Source organism: Brachyistius frenatus, unplaced genomic scaffold, assembly GCF_029030835.1.
Source record: "Brachyistius frenatus isolate BFR_SWC_R1_liver_20210118 unplaced genomic scaffold, ASM2903083v1 Contig_59, whole genome shotgun sequence".
NCBI classification, from domain to species: Eukaryota; Metazoa; Chordata; class Actinopteri; family Embiotocidae; genus Brachyistius; species Brachyistius frenatus.
Window position 1 is genome coordinate 1,805,623 of NW_027210658.1, and position 18,653 is coordinate 1,824,275.

Below are 18,653 nucleotides of genomic sequence, written 5' to 3' on the forward strand. Positions count from 1 at the left end.
CGGTGTCTGTCCAGAAGTGGAAGAGCTGGAGCAACTTGTGACATCACAGATGTTTTGGAACCAAGTCCAATGTGGAACTTAAAGAAAAGTCATAATCACATCCAGCAAACATCCAGCGAGAAATTATTTAAGATGGAAACATTAAACTTGTTCTATAGACAGTATTTTCAAATTCAAGAAACCTGAATTTCTGAATGAGAGCATAAAAAAGTAACTAAGAATTTTCTACAAAATGGAATAATTTTTTTAAGGGATCACCTGCAAAGTATAAACTGTATATGACAAAATGTGACAGTTTCTTTAAATCTTCTGCAGTCCATTGTTAAATAGAAAGAACTTCACACAGAAAGAATCCATCCGTGAAAATTATATTTATCCAAATACAGTTTTAAGGTTTTTATACAACTCTTTTTTTTTTTTTTTAAACATTTTGCAGGAATGTTTTACTGTTAATCTCATTAATTTGACAGCAGTAGTTACATGTGAACACTGTGTTGTGAAAACAGCCTGATGGAACAAGAAATGTATAATTTTGAATAAAGCCAAATTTGTAATAACGTGTAATTATTCTATGAAAGACTGGCAAAGATGAATATTCAGTATTTGCATTGTGGAACGCTGCCTTCAAGTCTCAGACACGTTCGCTAAAGGCCCACTCGCTCCTCAGAAGCACTCAGGGATGTGATACGGTCTGATTTTATGAATATTTAAACCCCTGTTCGTTGGCCTGTGTGGAAACAATGATGGAGGAGGTGCAGCCTACATTTCCGCTGTGTTTGTGGGGTTGAAGCGTCACCGTTGGTGATTCACATTTTCCACTCGTAGTGTAAAACCTGCTGGCAGCTGGAAGATGATGTGACAGCTTCTTCCTCACAAATTTCCTTCAACAAAGTTTTCATCACGTCTGACAGAAGTGGAAGTAACACAGATTTGGTCGTACAGTAGCGCGTCGATATTGTTATCGAGCGGTTTACTCTGCGTACAGTGAATGAATCATGATGCGGGCTGCTTTCTCGACAAAATGTGTCTTCTTAATGATCGCGGTGCTGCAAAACCAATTTAGCCGCGAGGGACGAAAAGCTTCTACTCACTCCGTGTGATTGCACATTTCAGGAGGAGAATCTCAGCGGTATTGATGCAGCGTTGGTCGATAAACCAGGGATGGACGGGGGATGGAAATGAAAGAAAAGCAGCGGTTTCTCCTGGAGTGTGTGGGAGTCGGTGGGATGAGACAGGAAAAGAGCCGTGTTTGTTGTTGCTCCAGGCTGAGATCAGACTAATCAATAGCGGGGATAATGTGGAGATGAGTCGTATGACATCAATATTAGGTGCAGAGGCCCATTGTGCTGCTTTCCAGCGCGGCCTGTGCTGAGTAAACAGCGGCTCCCCCGGGGAGAACGGAGCCCATTGATGGGTCCCGCCAGCCTCTGTGCATTGTTGGGCCTCACGTACTCATCAACAGGGAGGCTGTACCTGCTGCCATCAGGACGAGGAGAGGCGGTCGATGGGCGGGTAAATATGGTGTGGATGGTCGCTGACAGTGATGGACCCCCCCCTCCCTCCACTCCAGCACTCCGCTGCCCAGCGCTTTTATTGGATTGTGAAATAAATCAGGGGCTTACCGTTGGGACGGTTTGCGTGGGTGATTGAGTGGTCGTCTCGGTCGAAGGTTTGGATTTCACCGACACCTGATGGTTTTACAGCAGCTGGGAAAAGAGTTTGGTTTTAAAACAAAAGGAAGCAACACGTTCTCATAGACTGATCCAAGTCCTTTCACAGAAGTTAACATCCAAGATATTGCACAATAACATCCTCCAGCAGGTTGGTGACATGAATCCTTCACGTTCCCCAGAAGAAGAATCCTAATAACAGGTTATTTCTCTGTTAGCGCCATCATGAGGCTGATTGAAACGTCTTGAAGACACCACCCATAACTTTTTAGTGAGGTATGTCAACATGTACATCAGTTTGGGACAGATGTGCGTCGTCACCGGAAAATATGTTCATTGTGACTTGAATACCTCCAACGCTATTTCTGTTTGAGTGAATATTTCCGTATCTCGTCAAAATGTTTGAGTTTCCTTACTCATCCTGACTTTAGAATTTAACTGGAACCTCTGCTGTACCAAGTACAACCTCACAGATCTGTTTTCAGGGCTACAGATTCTAAATACTAATTCATGTGATGTGCTTTTTATTACAGTCATTTTTAATATAACAAGGTTTATGACGGATCTGCATGGAAACATTTATCCCCGACACAGACGATACGTCCTGCAGCAGACGTCAGAGGACCCAAACGTTTGGCTTTAAAAACAGGACGTATAACATCACCTTGCTGTTGGTAGTTAGTTTGGATTACTTAAAAAAATATCTGCTTTGCAGTGATCTGCCTTTTTACATAACCGTCACAAAATCCCTGACCGTGGATGGCATAGCAGAGCAGGTGGACATGACGGGATTCCTCGTCCTCTCCTCCGCATGGACGGAGGCGGACGCTCTTCTGCTGCTTGTCTCTTTAGATAAACTGAAGCCCTGCAGCTGCTTTAAACTGTAACCTCAGGAGGAAGAGCAGCAGATTAAATATCCCCAGTGATATCAACCTTCTACTGATTCACTGATGAAGCTTCTCGTGTCTCTGCTTTTTAACTGATGCACACGTTGTATTGAGTGGAGGAGATTCTTTTGACTCCAGGCATCTTGTCTCTTCCTTTGTTTGTTAGGATGTCTGTAACGGGGTAAACTATCATGTCATCTGCGAATGGGCAAATATCTTTTTGACTTTGGGTTTCAGGATAATACCATCACATAAGCACGGTCAGTTTGTCAATTTCATTTTCAGTTTCAGCAACTTATACAATCACATTCACTTTTGTCCAATCGTTTTTCTTTCTTTTCAAATTTTACAGCTGTTTAAATATGTTTTAGAAAACAAAACTTCTCTCCAGCTTCAATATTAGCTATTGGAATAAAATAAAGATACAACTTAGAAAAGGATAAGGGATAAAACAATTTAAAAAAATTGTTTAAAATAAGGATGTAAGTATGTTCATTTTGACATCCTTATTTTTTATGAAACGTATTATTCCTTTGGTAGTGTTATTTAGTGCTAAAACAGTGAATGAGTAAATGAGCTCCTGGACACCAAGACGGTCCATCAGAAGGCCGACACAGAACGACAGACGACCATTCACACCCGCCAGCTCACAAACATGCACGTCTTTGCACTTGAAAAAATAACAAATGATATTAGCTCGCTCGTGAGCTTTTTCTAAACACATCTGCGCATCTTTATCAGCCAAAAACTGAGCAAAGAGCATAAAAAAAGAAAGCAAAACCACACAGTACATGCATTTATTTGTTAATCTAAAGAGTTGTCTTCGAGAACAGCGGTACGTGTTATAAGATCAAACTGCTGTTTCCAACATCAAGACCGAACGTTCATATTCAATAATACAAGTTTAGATCAAATTATCATTAAATAGTTCAAGCTTTCATTAAATTCTGATTAAAATCTGATCATTTCAGTAAATTGGACTCAAACAGCTCCAAATGGTCTGATTATTATTGTTATTGAATTGTTAAAGCCAAATTAATACCCTTCATGATCTGGCGTTGCTGTTTTTTTGCTGCAACATTTTGGTCCACATTGTATTCTAAATTGTGTTCACATTGGATGATTTCTCAGTGCATGATTTGCTCTGACATTTGGTGTTGACACAGGAAGTGGTGTTCCCCTTTAAGTTACAAAGTAAAAGCCGTGTCGGCTATTTCATTTACAAAAGCTTTATTGAATCATGTCGTCTCAGTGATATTGAATGGTTCATCGTACAGACAGTGAACAGAAACATCCCATAATGAGGCTTTAGCGTCTCCCGGCTTCACAGTAGAATCCAGCTGGAGGTCACAGAGCAGTTCAGAATTGACGAGCAGAACCGGTAGTCGGGTCCACCGAGGGCGCTCCTTCAAATGCAGTTCAGTTTCAGCATCCATGACTTTACAACCACCAAAGACGATACTGTGGATTTACACAGAAATTTGAGCGCACAGTTTATTATCCATTTCATCAGATGGTTTATTAACTGCATGATCATGTCCTGCCCAGTTTGAATTCAGGAGTCCTCAGAGATGCATCCCATAAAGAGACAAAGTGCAGCCTCCACAGTCTGATTATCATCCTGTGGTCCAGCTGGTCACCAGTGAGGGTGTGAGTGGTGAGAGCAGTGTGAAGGAGGACAGTCAGTCCGTCACTGGGACGGACACACTGACAGAGCTGAGTCAAAGCTCCTCCGCTCTGTCCCCCTCCCCCCCTCCACACACACACACACACACACACCTCCTCCCCCCTCCCCCCAGCGGAGCGGGGATACCCGGCGTAATTGGTGGAGCTTTGAAGTAACGCAGCTCCACTAAGCCTCTCAATTCAGCACTTAGCGCTTAACAATGCACGTTTCTTTCATCTGCAAAGCCAATTAATTTGTGGCGTGGAGTAGAGTTTCAAAGAGCGGCTGCACAAGGGGACGTATGTATTTGTCAGATTTCTCGCTGCAGCGTGGTGCTGTATTACATACACACAATGCTGCCGCTTTGTATTTTAAGTTTTTAGCCGAAATGAATGACGCTGCCGTCGGAGGAGGAGGTCAGACGGGGCAGGGAAACCGCTCCACGTATGTCACCGCAGAATAACGCAGCGTCAGCATCGGCCCGTAACATTTTTTGTTGCGAGCAGACGACAGGTTGAGTCTCGTCACTGCAGTTATTTATTGTGTCGAGAGACAAACAGTCCTGAGAGTCATTCATGCAACGTTGAGGTGTACTATTAGGCTTGTGGAACATTTTCTGACTCATTTTTGGCTTCCTTCTTTATATTATGACTCAGAGGAGCTGGCTGAAAAAAAAAACACTGTGTGTGTGGGGGGGAGGGGGGGCAATTCTTCACTTTAAAACCATCTCTGTGAGGGCATTTCTACATTTTGTTCAGTCCTCACAGTCCTTGATTTCAGGATGAAACCAGACAAAGAGAAGGCCAGTGAATGCATCATTTCATCCTCACCGAGATAAACTGGATGCATACACCTCGTACCAAAAATGTTGTCGTTTGAATGTAAATTCCAAAATCAACTTCAGATACATTTGTAAATGCAGGTGTTGCCCTCTCTGGCTGTTCAGAGAAATCTCTCTACATGTTGTTTATTTAGTGAATTATTTATTTCAACATTTGGAGGTTCAATTCATGAAATATAGATTTGTTTGTGGATTCGGTTGTGCACTTATGAAAATGTGAATGCTGTCACCACCCAGAAACCACGAGAGGCCTTTAAGGGTTTTTACTTCAAGCTTTGCAGAATGGTTGTAAACAACATTTGTTTGTTTATTAGTTTTTTTACTTTTCTGTTACTAATTAAACCAGTAAAGAATCTGCAGTATGCTGCAGCCTTCCCCTGTATTTAACACATCTTATTTCATTGTAGAAAGGAAGAAGAACTGTGGACAACACAGGTTAACAACATTAAGGAGAACAGTGAGGCCTACAACTACAGAACCCTCCATAATAACAGAGAACACGGTGGTTCTAGATGGTCATAATTTTTCCTGTACGGTTGTCTCATTGATAAATCACAACGTATACGGTCATAAACCAATTTAACCACACTCATATGATAAAAGGAGTTTGCCAAAAGGAATCTCAAAGGTTTTAATAGGTGAACACTTGTTCTTGAACTGGAGCTCTGAAGATCCAAATCCACAAAAAACTCCCAACAGGACAGCGGTTAATGAAATTGATATTTTACTGCAGGAACGAAGAGTTCTAACAGGACAACAATGTAAACAGTGTGAACAGGCCTGTTTACCAGGATGCAGTGTGTGTGTGTGTGTGTGTGTGTGTGTGTGGAGGGGTGGGGGGGGGGGTGCTCCGCTCTACTTCTGTGGGAATGGGGAAGTGAAATGGAGTCTAAGTTCCCGCCACCCACCCACTCCTGATGCCACTGCCTCCATCAGTGCACTGTGTGTGTGTGTGTGTGTGTGTGTGTGTGTGTGTGTGTGTGTGTGTGTGTGTGTGTGTGTGTGTGTGTGTGTGTGTGTGTGTGTGTGTGTGTGTGTGTGTGTGTGTGTGTGTGTGTGTGTGTGTGTGTGTGTGTGTGTGTGTGTGTGTGAAAGAATGGGAGGAGCTGCATGTCCTGCGGCAACCCCGATGCTTTGTGAGCTGTTTACAAGGCCCCTCTGTGGCCCATTCTAACCCCCCTCCCTCCTCTCCTCCCTCCTCTCCTCCCTCCTCGTCACCTTGCTGCAGACAGTTTGTGTTGAGCCTGAATGACTGCTTGAAACGAGATGACGACACACAGGAAGTGAAAGAATTCTGAATAATTCAGCTTATAAAATAGCATTAAAATATATTTCTGCAGTCATGTTTCCACTTCCCAACAACTCATGATCAACTCACAAGCAGAGAAGAGTGTAAAACTTGCTCTGCATCTTTTTGTATGTGCGATTTGGAGGCGTGGAGTTCGGTGGAGGTCCGGTGAACAGACGATGACTCACTCTGGGCGGTTGTCCTGACAGGTGAAGTCTTGGCTTCTTTTACAAATGTTGCTGCAGAGGAGGAAAAGTTCATCCGATGAGGCAGACTGGAGGCACCGAGCCACGCTAGTAAACTGCTCATGCTGAAGCTTGTGTGTGTGGACACCTGACATATACGTGAGCAATAAAACACTCTGAGGAAATGTAGAGCTGTCACGGTTTCACAGCTGGTTGACTGTCAGTGTTTAAAGAAGCAGAAAAGTTTCATTGAAACAGGTTTTAACACATTTGTTTGATAGTTACTTGATATAGTGTCAATGCAAAGCAGTTCATATACTATATGTTCTCTATAGGCTTTGACTGTAAAGAGTTTCACTTTTATAGCATTTTTAATGATGCATGTCTGCAATATGCTGCTAAAAAAATAATACATGTTGATATACATAAAGAGATAATATATGGATGAATGGAGTCCAGCTCCACTGCAGCCTGTGGAATAGCAGCCTGTTTGCTGACGTGCTGCCAGGAGCCAAATGTGGAAATGTTTTGCTCACCGTGCTGAGAAAGTTTGAGTCTGAGCGGACAAACTAAAAACCCAAAACAAACACGAGACCGTCCAGTTTCTCTGCAGTCACACATCACTGATGGATTCTCCTGTTCCTGAATAAACTCAACTCCTCAGACTTGAAACAGTGAAGACTCTGTTGAAGTCGACAGAATTTGCATGCTGTTGTATTTTCAGGCCGTACGCTCACGGATCAGTGACCGGATCGATGCTCCCGGTCTGATGAAGTGTGTCTACTTAAGGGTTGAACTGGATGACATTCACAGCCTGTGCAGCGTCTGTGCGTCCACATGGTGGTGGAGCTTATGCAGGCTGCAGATCGATGAGCTTTACATTAGAACATATTGAGCCTGGAGCTGGCTGGATGGAGGGCAGAAAGGGCAGCTGGTTCTGGTTGTATACCTACTTCTGACATGTGGAACAGCAGCCATTCATCAACACCTGGAAAACAGATTACCTGCCGTCAGCTCATCTCTCAATAAATGCTCTTATCTCACTGCAGTGTGGAGAGATCAGGTTCTTAATGAAATGTACCGTGAGCAACCATCAACCATCAGTGACGTCATCGTTGGTTTATGAACGTTATGAATCCTCCAATTCAGATTCTGTCCGTCACCATCTTACTAGTTCGGAGCGGTTTGGAGCAGGAAGTGACCATATTTGGACGAGCTGAGGGAGGAGCCAGCGATGGACCTCCAGAAAACTAATAAGGAGTGACTTTAGCTAACAACACCGAGATAACTGATGGACGCATTTTATTGAGAATTTTATTCAGAGAACTTGAATGGTTCAGGCGCCTCTGCATCAGCCTCATTTTTTAGACCCAGAAGCTGCGTCCACTGAGAGCACTAGTAAAAAAAATGACTTATAAATATTTTGCTACAGAAATAAGTAAGTAAGAAATAAAACAAGCAGATTCTAGCCCTGAATTACCTCCTCTCCTAAGAACCATTGTAGATTGCATGATGAGGTGAATTTCCTGCCATCACCAGTCTGAAATGGTTTGCATTAACGCCAAGTGAGAGCCTCCTCATGACTGAACCATTTGCCGTCTTCATTCTTACTATTAAAATATCAAAGATGGGTTAAATCTGTCCTCCGTCCAAGGCATGTCTTCTTCTACATATGGCTCATTCTGTAGAAAAGGTACCAGCTCAGCCATGATGCAGCACTTTGTTGTTTACTCTGCTCTCAGGTTTGGACCGCCTGTGTCTGCAGGTTTTTAGGTCAAAGATAAGTATGTGTAAATATGTTAAAAGCAGCATGAATCACATTTTTCATTGCAGGTTTTCTGGAGCTCAGATTGGCCTGCAGCAGGGTACCTTTAAGCCAAGATGGAAGCGAGGTGTAGCTAATGATGTGAAATAGGTCCCAGGTCCCGGTGTGATGCTTTAAAGCTATTAAAGAGGTAGCGGCTCGGCCTGTAAACGTGCGTGTCAGCAGGGTTGTAGACAGTTAGAGGACCTCGTCCTGGATAAAAGCCTGAGGGGAGGGGGACCACGCGGCCTGTGTGTGTGGTCATGTGTGTCCCCGCCCACCTCAGCAGAAGAGCTGCAGAATAAATGTTTCACAGCGAAAAATGTCCTGAGATTTGTCCATGAAAAACATGTTGTTTTTAACATTTGCTGCAGAAATCCCCCTTCTGGTAGTTGTGATTCATCATACATAATTATCATGGATGCAGTCCCAGAGATGTTTCATAATAAGTTGATGTCTGTGTTCTGCATAACACTTCATAACCATGACTGCACGATGCAGAGATTAATTTTTTTTTATGTAATGGAAATGTAGAGGGCAGAAATAATGACAGATCAGACATGAATCCAGCAGACAATGAAGCTTTTTTGTGTTTATTTTTGTCATCCGGCTGGTCTGGGCCATTATAAATCCACTGCAGGATTAGTCAGCTATAAATAGTCTGTTACGACTTAGTGCACATTCTCAACCATAAACAAACAAACGGCAGCTTCTCCTCGCCGCCGCCTGCCAGCGCTTCAGGGAGTAATTTGTGGTGTGCAGAGAGGCCGACCTCGGTCAGGATGAAGAAGGGCCATTTATCCCCGATCGGAGCTGAAGAGCTGCCGCGTCCACTGTGTGGCAGCTGCACGGCCACAGACGAGCTAAAACCATTAAGACGCTCCAGTGGAGATGTGCATCAATCATGACTTCCAGGAACTGTGTGCCACTGGAAGAGCCAGCGTCCTCCCGCAGACCATCGTCCAACGTGTCATTTCAGCCGACGATGTCTGTCGGTCGCAAATAGCAACAGCTTGCGTCTGCGCCTTTTCCCCCTCGCCGGTCCCTCCCGGCTGATCTGAGAGGAAGGCTGGTCGTCTGCATCAGTCAGCGCAGCGCAGCGCAGCCTCGGCATATGACTGCAGGCTGAGTGAAAATGGCAGCACAGGGTGACCTTTCAGACAAAGTGCAGGGCTGCAGATCTCGCGGTGTAAAGTAGTTAGAAAGTAGTTTTTTCCCAGCGGGGAAATAAATCAGGGACCCAACTAAGTCCTATTTTCATTATAGATGAATCCATCCAATACTTTGGGGCAGTGAAAAAAGCCTTACATTGTCTAACCTTATTAAGTTATTATACATTCATATGTTTGCGAAAAAATGTGTATATTCATGCAGCAGATTGCGTCTTTTATACAGGTTTTTTGTACCGAAAAAAGCCCCTCGCGCTACATCACGGTAAAGCGTGAAATAGACACGCCTTTCCCCGGCAGTAAAACGGGAGATAGCTACGCTTGGCGACATCTAGGCGTGACAGTTGCCCTTTTTTTTTTTCAGGCGTAGCTATCTCACATTTTGCGGTTGTGTACGAGCGTGTCTATTTCACGCTGTCACACCGTGACAGCAGGTTGACTGCATCACAAACACGTTTGGTTTGATTTGGATTCAGAGCAGCTTTTCACAGGCCCAAAAACAGGTCTCCATATCTTCTCTGGTCTTTCAGCTCTGTGTTTGGTGTCCAGCAGCTCCTGAGGGAAACACCGGTCTCTTCAGGTGCGTTCCCCCGGGGCTCCCTGTGTCTGTCTGCTGGTGGTTTGTTGTGTACAGTTGGTTTATCAGTGTTTCTCTGAATGCAGCAGGAAGTACGGCTGCTGTAGAACCAAACAAGTAGAACCGTGAGCGGTGTTGGCTGGTTGTGTTGTGTCATATCAGTGACTCACTTAGCTACTTTTACTGTTCACTTGTTTCATCTGCTTGCCCTAAATATTCACTTTTTGTCCTTTTATTAGCCTTGATTTGCGCCTTTCTTTGTTGTTTCAGTTGTTAAGAAGCTGCTTCTAATTTCAGCTGTTCCTATTCAAAAACTGAATGATGTCACGTAAATGTGGCAGAATTATCTGTAGTCGTGTTTACAAGCGACCGTACGTTCCACCACAATATTGATTTGTGCAGCAAACAGAAAACCTTTAACAGCCACTGATGGTTCCAAATCTGATTCATTTCATATAAACATTTGCATGTAAGTGACATTAAATCCCCTGTGATTGACAGCTGAATGGGACAGCGCATCAGAATTCCCCTCAGCTGCTGTTCGCTCATGTTTGCTCTATGAGGGGAATTTCCATGCTACTGAATAATGAATGGATTCTGTCATATCAAGAGATTCTCATTTTGATATAGATTTATCTTTACAAGGAGCTGTTGACAGATGCAGATATGAACCTGCAGTTTAACAACGTATTCATCAGTCAGCCGTAATGACACTAACAAATGATACACAGGCTGCGGAGTCACTGATAACCCTGAAAGTGCTTTAATGCTTTATGTCTGTGTTATGGTGGATATTTAATTTGAACAAAGATGGATGTTACCATGCAATAAATTTCATCAGAAGAGAATCCGGATGCGAAAACACACCACAGCGCTGCCTGTGTGTTTCCGATACATATGGTGCTTTCAAATGATTATTGGCAAAGTCATTTCCAGCTGTGGTGGAAAGATCAATCAGACGCTGCTCAGAAGCATGTCACCCGTCCGTGTACCATCGTGTCTGTGACGAGGTGGACGGAGCTGCTGGGAGCTCAGGTTTCTGTCCCACAACACCTGAGTGCTCCTTGAACCTGTTACCATTCAGAGCTTTAATCAAGCAGAGATCAATAGTCCCGGAGATCAATACTGATCAGCAGCTTCCTTTAGGGACACAACTTAGTAGAGGGGAAGGCTGTGTGAAGTGTGTCTAGAACACGGCACACACACTTAATTAACTAATGACTATTAACCTGAATAAATAAGATGTAATTATTCAAAGCCACTTGTGGTTCCATTAAGCAACATTACACGAGAGGGTGCTTTAACATGATTATTGGCACGACAGTGATGCGGTCAGAACTGAGGCGCTTGTAACACTGAGATTATACAAGTTACCATCTAAATAAAACATGTAATCATAATGTATTTAAATTGTGGCACAATTCACTCTCCAAATACTAAACTTTTTGTTAGCGTGGTTTCCGTTTCCATGGCAACACATGGTGTATGACTAACAACTGGAAAACAATCAGTCGCGTCAGTTGAAGCAAATGTAATGTATGCAATGTTTACTACTCCAGGAAGTAGTCTGACCCTTAGCAACCACCTAGCAACAGAGAGGATTTCTAGTCTCCAACTGAATAATTACAGAACATAGAAACACTAAACTGCCCAGCTAGCTCAGTCTGGTTGGAACAAAGATATTGGATGAACAAAGATATCCATGGACTTGTGTTTTAGCACCGTGTCGTGTGTTCAAACCAAACCGGTCCAGCTAGCCGCCACTAGGATTGTAAGTGCGTGTCTATCCGTGGTGTTACGATACGGGTGCTCAGAGCGACCAAAAAGGACCAAAAGAGTCCTGACTTCACCAAATGGGTCATTTAATAGAACTATTAACGAGTAGAAGCTACATTATATTGCAAATTATATCAAATTCAATTCTAATTCTATATTCCTATTGAGGAGGAGGAGTAATATTTCTAGTGATGAGCAGGGTGTGATGTCATGATGATTTGTTCCTAATGTTCAGTTGACCAATCAGATCCCTGGGGCGGAGCTAATTGTTGGATAATAGAGCTCACGAGTCACTGGAGAACAGACTGCTGAAACATTACAGTGAGATGAATGAGTCCAAATTAACACCACATAAATATGAGATGACGTGAGTTATTGAAAAAGTTTTGGTGCAGACTCTGACGCCAGCGGATTACATTATTGTGCTCAGCAGGAGGGTGGATGCAGCTGCCCCGCTAAGAGTCCTGTGGTGGGATGGTGACTGGTTGTGAGACATGCAGGAGGGACTCCGAGGAAAAACTGTTCTTTAATGAATAAAACTCAATGTAGAAGTCATAATCATATAAAGTCATGCAGTGGAGCGTGATTCAATCTGGTTCGGTCTCATCGTTGAACTTTGGTAAACTTCTAATTCCCTTAAGACCATGCAGGTGGTTAAACTCTTGTGCTTCTGCAGCTAACTCAAAATAAATTATTTTATTTGATGGGAAAATATTAAGATTTTTGTAGTTATGTTTTTATTAGTCAAAATTGCAGTTTGTGCACTGAAATCCATGTGCATTTAAAAATGTTATGAGATTGAGCATGAATGCGTGTTTGTACCAGGTTCAGGAACTGATGACGATGACGATGCTCAATAATTTCATGCACAGCTTTACAAAAGAGCAAAAATACTGTGACTACCATCACATACTGTTTTATTAACAGTATTGTTACATAATCAAGTGGAGTCTCATGGAAGGGCGGTAACATAACAATCCACTTAGGAAGGAAACAGAAATATAAACACCTTTATATCTGTATTTTTATTATCAAATTACTTCAAAAGTAAACAAGTTATAACTAAAGAGACATCAGAAAACCAGCTTCTGTAAAGAAGAACAGGGTTCCTCTGATCAAACCGTCACTAATGCTTCCAAACATACACTTTGAGTATAACTACAAAATTTATGGCTACATACATGGAAAGTATTTCATTTTGATAAGTGGAAACTTAAATTTTAAACATGCAAACAAAAAGGTTTTTAGAATTCCCTGATATTTCCTGACCTGTGGGAACCCTGCAAATACAAGTGAGTAATACCGTTGATTCCTCCTGCTATAGCTGGAAACAACACACTAACTGGACCTCCAATCACAGTCCTTCTGTCAACCTGCTGCATAGTTTTCCATTCGTACCTCATGAACTGCTGATTTATGAGTGGCTCCTTGAACCATGCAAGTGTCAGATTGTGTGTTATCATAATATAAAAGTGCGCCGCAAACATGAGCAGTTGGATCCTCTCAGTGTGTTTAACAGATTACTGTAATGAGTGTGAAGTGTAAATACATCTCAGGTAGGAGAGTTTTATTCTCCTGTGTGTAGAAATATAACCAGAAATGTCACCAACATCACAGACCGGCTGCACATCTGTCTATATTAAAATACTGTATATTTAGAGATCCCTCTATGACTCATCTGTGGTTGTAAACAAGTGATCAAACCCGACACCCTCCGACACCTCCGGCTGCTGATACTGTCCCTCCTCCCTGCACATATTTCCACCGGGGTCTGATCGATGAGCTCCGCTTTCTCTTCCCGGGTTGACTCATCGACACCTCTGCCCAAAAGCCACCAAACCGCACTGCGTGTCACATCTGTTTCACATCTGCGCACGGTTGAAACCATGACCTTTCACTGCGTGCCCTCGCACCGGAGCTGGCTGACACACTTCCACTCCTCTGACTGACCTTTGACACATCTCTGCTCTGGTGCTGCACAGTAGGCCGGCTCATAGACTCGGTATTAGAGACGGGAGCTCATACAGCCGTTTACCTGACGAGCACGCGTTGAACCGACACCCTTCCAGGGGTTTTTGCAGCATCAGCAGTTCTCATCGTGTCTGAAGCTGCTGTGAAATCAGCTGACTCATGATTGCTTTGTTTGAAACTTGTAATCTCTCTTATATGATTCACAGAGCTGAGCTGTGAAGTGAGTCCGGTGGTTATAGAAACCACAGATACACGTCAAGTATGAAGAGTGAGAAAAATATACTTTCAGACTGCACAGAGATTACACACACACACACACGCAGAGAAGTGGAAGTCTTGTAATGTTGTGATTTATTCTGTTTTCTAAAAAGATCCGTTTGAGATTTTTGTTGCACAAATATTAAAAAGGCCGCTGCAGTATTTTAGAAATGAAAAAAATCGTTGAGGTTCAACAACTCTCTCTCACTGAACTTTCAACCGCAACACACCGTGTTTGTCAGCAGATGGAGTTGGGCTGGTTGTCATGGAGATGACTCAGTTCGGGCATGATATAATACTTTTTTTTTTTAAATAAAGAAAACAGAAACTGGAAAAACCCTTGTGAGGTTTTAACAAAGGCCTTTTGTCCACAAGTATTTTCTACATGGACATATTTGATGGTCATTATAAAAGCTTTGTAACTCTGAGTTTGAAATTCTGAGTTTTGTAAACAAGCTAATAATGAAATGATTCTTTCTTCATGATCTTATGTTGAGGAATTTAGATTTTCAGTTAATTAAAAAACTGGTTTAATATTTCATCAGATACAAGAAACTCACTAACAAACTTTTAATACTCGTCAGTTTACTGAGTTCTTCACATGTATTTCAGTGTTCAACATATCAAACGTACCTTCCAGTAAATATCCCCTGAAGGTTGAACCTTCCTGTGTAAGAGAGCTCTTGTTCGGTTCTCAATACTTTTGGTTGAAGATTTTATTCACAGTTATCAGTATTTGCTCGACCAAAGTCTTTGAGCCACCTAAAGCCCACCAAGAAAAGACCAGCAGGAGTCAATATTATAGAAAAAATACTAAAATATGCTGAGTGTGAAAAACAGAGCAATGAAACAGGAAGTTAGCTTCTTTGCAGTCATTGTTTAAGCTGGAAAAGGAGGTGGCGATTGTCACTCAGCATGTAAAGACACTGTAATATCATTTAAAAAAAAAAAAAAAAAAAAAGCCAGAACCACATATTATCCATCATTAATAGAAGAAAACAAGGATAACTTTTCAGCACCGTACTCAGGCTGACAGTCACAGTGAAAGTGAATCCCATCCTCCCCCAGCTGTCAGAGATGTGTCATCAAAGACTCAAGCTTTGGAAACATCTGTATATTAAACTGTTCTGTCCTATTGATCTGTCTGAGAGAACTTCAACAACCATCAACACGTCCTTCAGACCCTGAGTGAACATGTCCATATTAGAGGTGATCAAGTTATCTTTTACTGATAAAAACAGAACTTGTAACAAAACACATCTGATATTAACATACATTTGAAAACATAATCTCTCACCTGCATTTTCCACCAGTCTGTCACCGACTGTAGTTCTGTTCTGTCCTCTGCGTAGTTTCGGACCTCAGTGAGAGACTTTCAGGAGTGACCAGTTTTGTCCGCCCGTTTTTTGGTTTTTTTTCGTAATTTGGTCATTTTTCTTAGATGTGTGCACTTCTTGCGTCGGTAAATGTTGTTCAGTGCTTTCTGTTGTTCTGCAGCAGCTGCATCATCCTCTGACGCTGCAGTTTGAAAACTCACTGGTCTCTTCCTTTCCGCTAACGTAGCCAAGATGGCGACTGCTGAGTATAGAAAGTGTCCTTTATCTGGGTACTTGCATGTTTCCATACTTGTCAGTATGAACCCATTGATGCACTCAAAACAGTGACGCAACCTGGAACAAAGCACATGGCTCTATTCCCATAATAATTAGTGCAGCCCATAGAGGGCGCTGTCCTATGAACAGAAGTATACGTGGTTTGGTTGTACAGTGAACCCTCGCTATAACGCGGTTCACCTTTCACGGTCTCGCTGCTTCACGGATTTGCATCGTGCATTGTGTTCTGCATTCTGATTGGCTAAACAGTCTCTCCGCTTCTTCTCTACCTGTTTGTCAATAACGTTGCGGTTTAATATGTACACGTACGTAAAACAGCTTGCCAAATTAAAAATAATCGATGGTGGCATGTCGGTTTATAAGAATCTTTTTGCCCAGAAGAAAAAGGAGCGACAACAACTACCGATAACTATGTTCTTCTCTCGAAAAACCACACCTGCACCGCGGGCTTTAGAAGAAAAACCCGCTCCAGAGCGGAGTCAGGATGCAGCGGCTCAGTCAGAAGAGCAGTGAAATACACGAGTCACTATTTGTCCTACTGTACTTTGTATTTGTTTTCATAATCATTTTTCATTTCCTCCCGTTCTAATCCAATGACTCGGGTCGCAGTGGGGCGGTGCCGATCTCAGCAATTTGAAGCCTTCAGTTTGTATTGATGATTAAAATTATTATTTTACAGTACAGTAGTTATTTGTAAAAACAAAACATTTATACAGTACTTTTATTTGTTAAACAAATGCTTGGGCCTGTAAAAAGGTTTTGTTCTTTGGTTTCAATGTATTATGGAGTATTTTTCATTGTATAATAGTTGTAAAAAAAATAAAGGTTACTACTTCACGGATTTCGCCTATCACGGTTTCTATTTGGAACGTAACCCCCGCGAAAAACGAGGGTTCACTGTATTTGCGAAATGGTGCTAGTTTTGGTCCTGGTGTTGTATTGGTGCTGGTATTGCTGTTGGTGATGGTGTTGGTGCTGGTGTTGGTGATGGTGCTGGTGCTGGTGTTGGTGCTGGTGTTGGTGCTGGTTTTGGTGCTGGTGCTGGTGATGATGCTGGTGCTGGTGTTGGTGTTGGTGATGGTGTTGGTGCTGGTGTTGGTGATGGTGCTGGTGTTGCTGCTGGTGTTGCTGCTGGTGATGGTGTTGCTGCTGGTGCTGGTGTTGGTGGTGCTGGTGCTGGTGTTGGTGGTGGTGTTGCTGCTGGTGCTGCTGGTGGTGTTGGTGGTGGTGTTGGTGTCGGTGTCGTCTCTTTCTGATCTGGTCTGTTGGTCAGTTTTTCATCATCATTTTTCAGTTCTATTCCAACATTGTTATCAGCTGGTTTAGATTAGTAGCATCAATACATGAGGCTGCTGTAGTAGATTGATATTTAAGTGTTTTATTACTGGATGTATTATTAGTTATTTTGCAGTCACTGTGACCTCATCATGTTTTACAGATCTGAGTTATGATTGAGTTAAAAGTCTTTTTATGGTGAATGAGCTGACCTCCACAGAGAAATTCTTAGCATGACTACTGTCAGTTTTCACACAGTTGTCTGTATTATTATTTGTTTTTTATTGATAAAGAGATTTTGATCTCGGTGAGACTTAAATTGAGGTGTTTTGGGTCCACGCCACGTGTTCCTGAAATTCAACCTCCAAATGGTTTGAATGTTTTGGTCACGGGAGGACGTGCAGGTGTCACCGTCGAGTGTGAACAGTCACTGTTTGAGAAGTGCATCGTTAAACGGCAGCTAGAACCTGCAGAACAACACGAGACACCAGGACACAAAACCAAAGGAAGAGGCCGGTGTTCCTGCTGACAGTCACATCCTGGCGGCCCGGCTCGGCAGCTCTTTCATCTCAGCTGGATATTTGCAGATTTTCTCCAGTTCTGCGCATTTTTTTTTTATTCTTCTTCTTTTTTCTTTCTTTTTTGCAACGTGTAAAAAAAAAACTGCTTCTCTCTGCCGTGTCAACAGACTCGTACTCTTCAGCTCACTCACTCAAACACGCATGATCACTCATGCACACAAACACCCACACACGTAGAAACACATGCGTACAGACGTTGCGACGGTTCTGACGTGGGCGAACTCTTTCCTGTGGGGAGACGTTCCACTCGCCTTTTTTTCCATTGGAGGACGGAGATGAAGAAATTGACGGTTAAAGCTACATTTATTGTTTAAAGTAAAGCCTGCATGACCACCACCACCACCACCACCCCCACCTTCACTTCCACCAGGCCCGGCATTAATAATGCAGCACATGATCTGGTGCTGGAAGCTCCTTCTCCTGCCAATCATCGGCCTCATTAGCACAAGATGTGCTGCTACACAGATCCTAATCCACTCCCTCTGTCACACCACGCTGCAGTTTGGGCTGTTTTATTCCATCCTGAGGTGGCTGTGCTTCAAACTGAGGTGTTTGCCGATTTGTTGATTCAGCCAGTTTCACAGGAAGACGTTCAGACAAACAGTTTGTCGTGTCACATTGTTATTGTCAGTACAAATATTGCGGAAATACAATAAGCAGCTGCTGTTGTTTCGCTGCCGTGTGGGAATGTAATATGACATGAAGCTGAAGGTCTGAGTCATGTTGAGTCACAGCAAAATGTTGATAACTAAAAACCAAACTCACACATATCGCCTTATTTATTTATTCAATTACACACAATGTTACAGGACTGGCGCACAACAAACAAACAAACAAATATGATAATAACAATAAAAACAGATCAGATAAAATGAAATAAAAAGACTCCGCACTTAGAAAATAAATATTGTGATATACATGCATCCAGTTTATATATATATAGTAATATATATATTTAACTCTAAGATTCCAGTGTTGTTTTTATTCATTTTTGCAGAATATATGAGTCTTATTAGGATATACTGTATATATTTCTATATTACTACTACTATGTATAGTATCTTAGTTTTCTTATTTTTTTCAGTCACATCC

At 42.5% G+C, this 18,653-nt stretch overlaps 1 protein-coding gene across 3 annotated transcripts in view; it reads left to right on the forward strand.

Moving 5' to 3' along the window:
* bach2b (BTB and CNC homology 1, basic leucine zipper transcription factor 2b) overlaps positions 1 to 18,653 on the forward strand; it is an 88,337-nt gene that overhangs the window by 33,099 nt on the left and 36,585 nt on the right. The gene's annotated exons all lie outside the window — the stretch shown is intronic.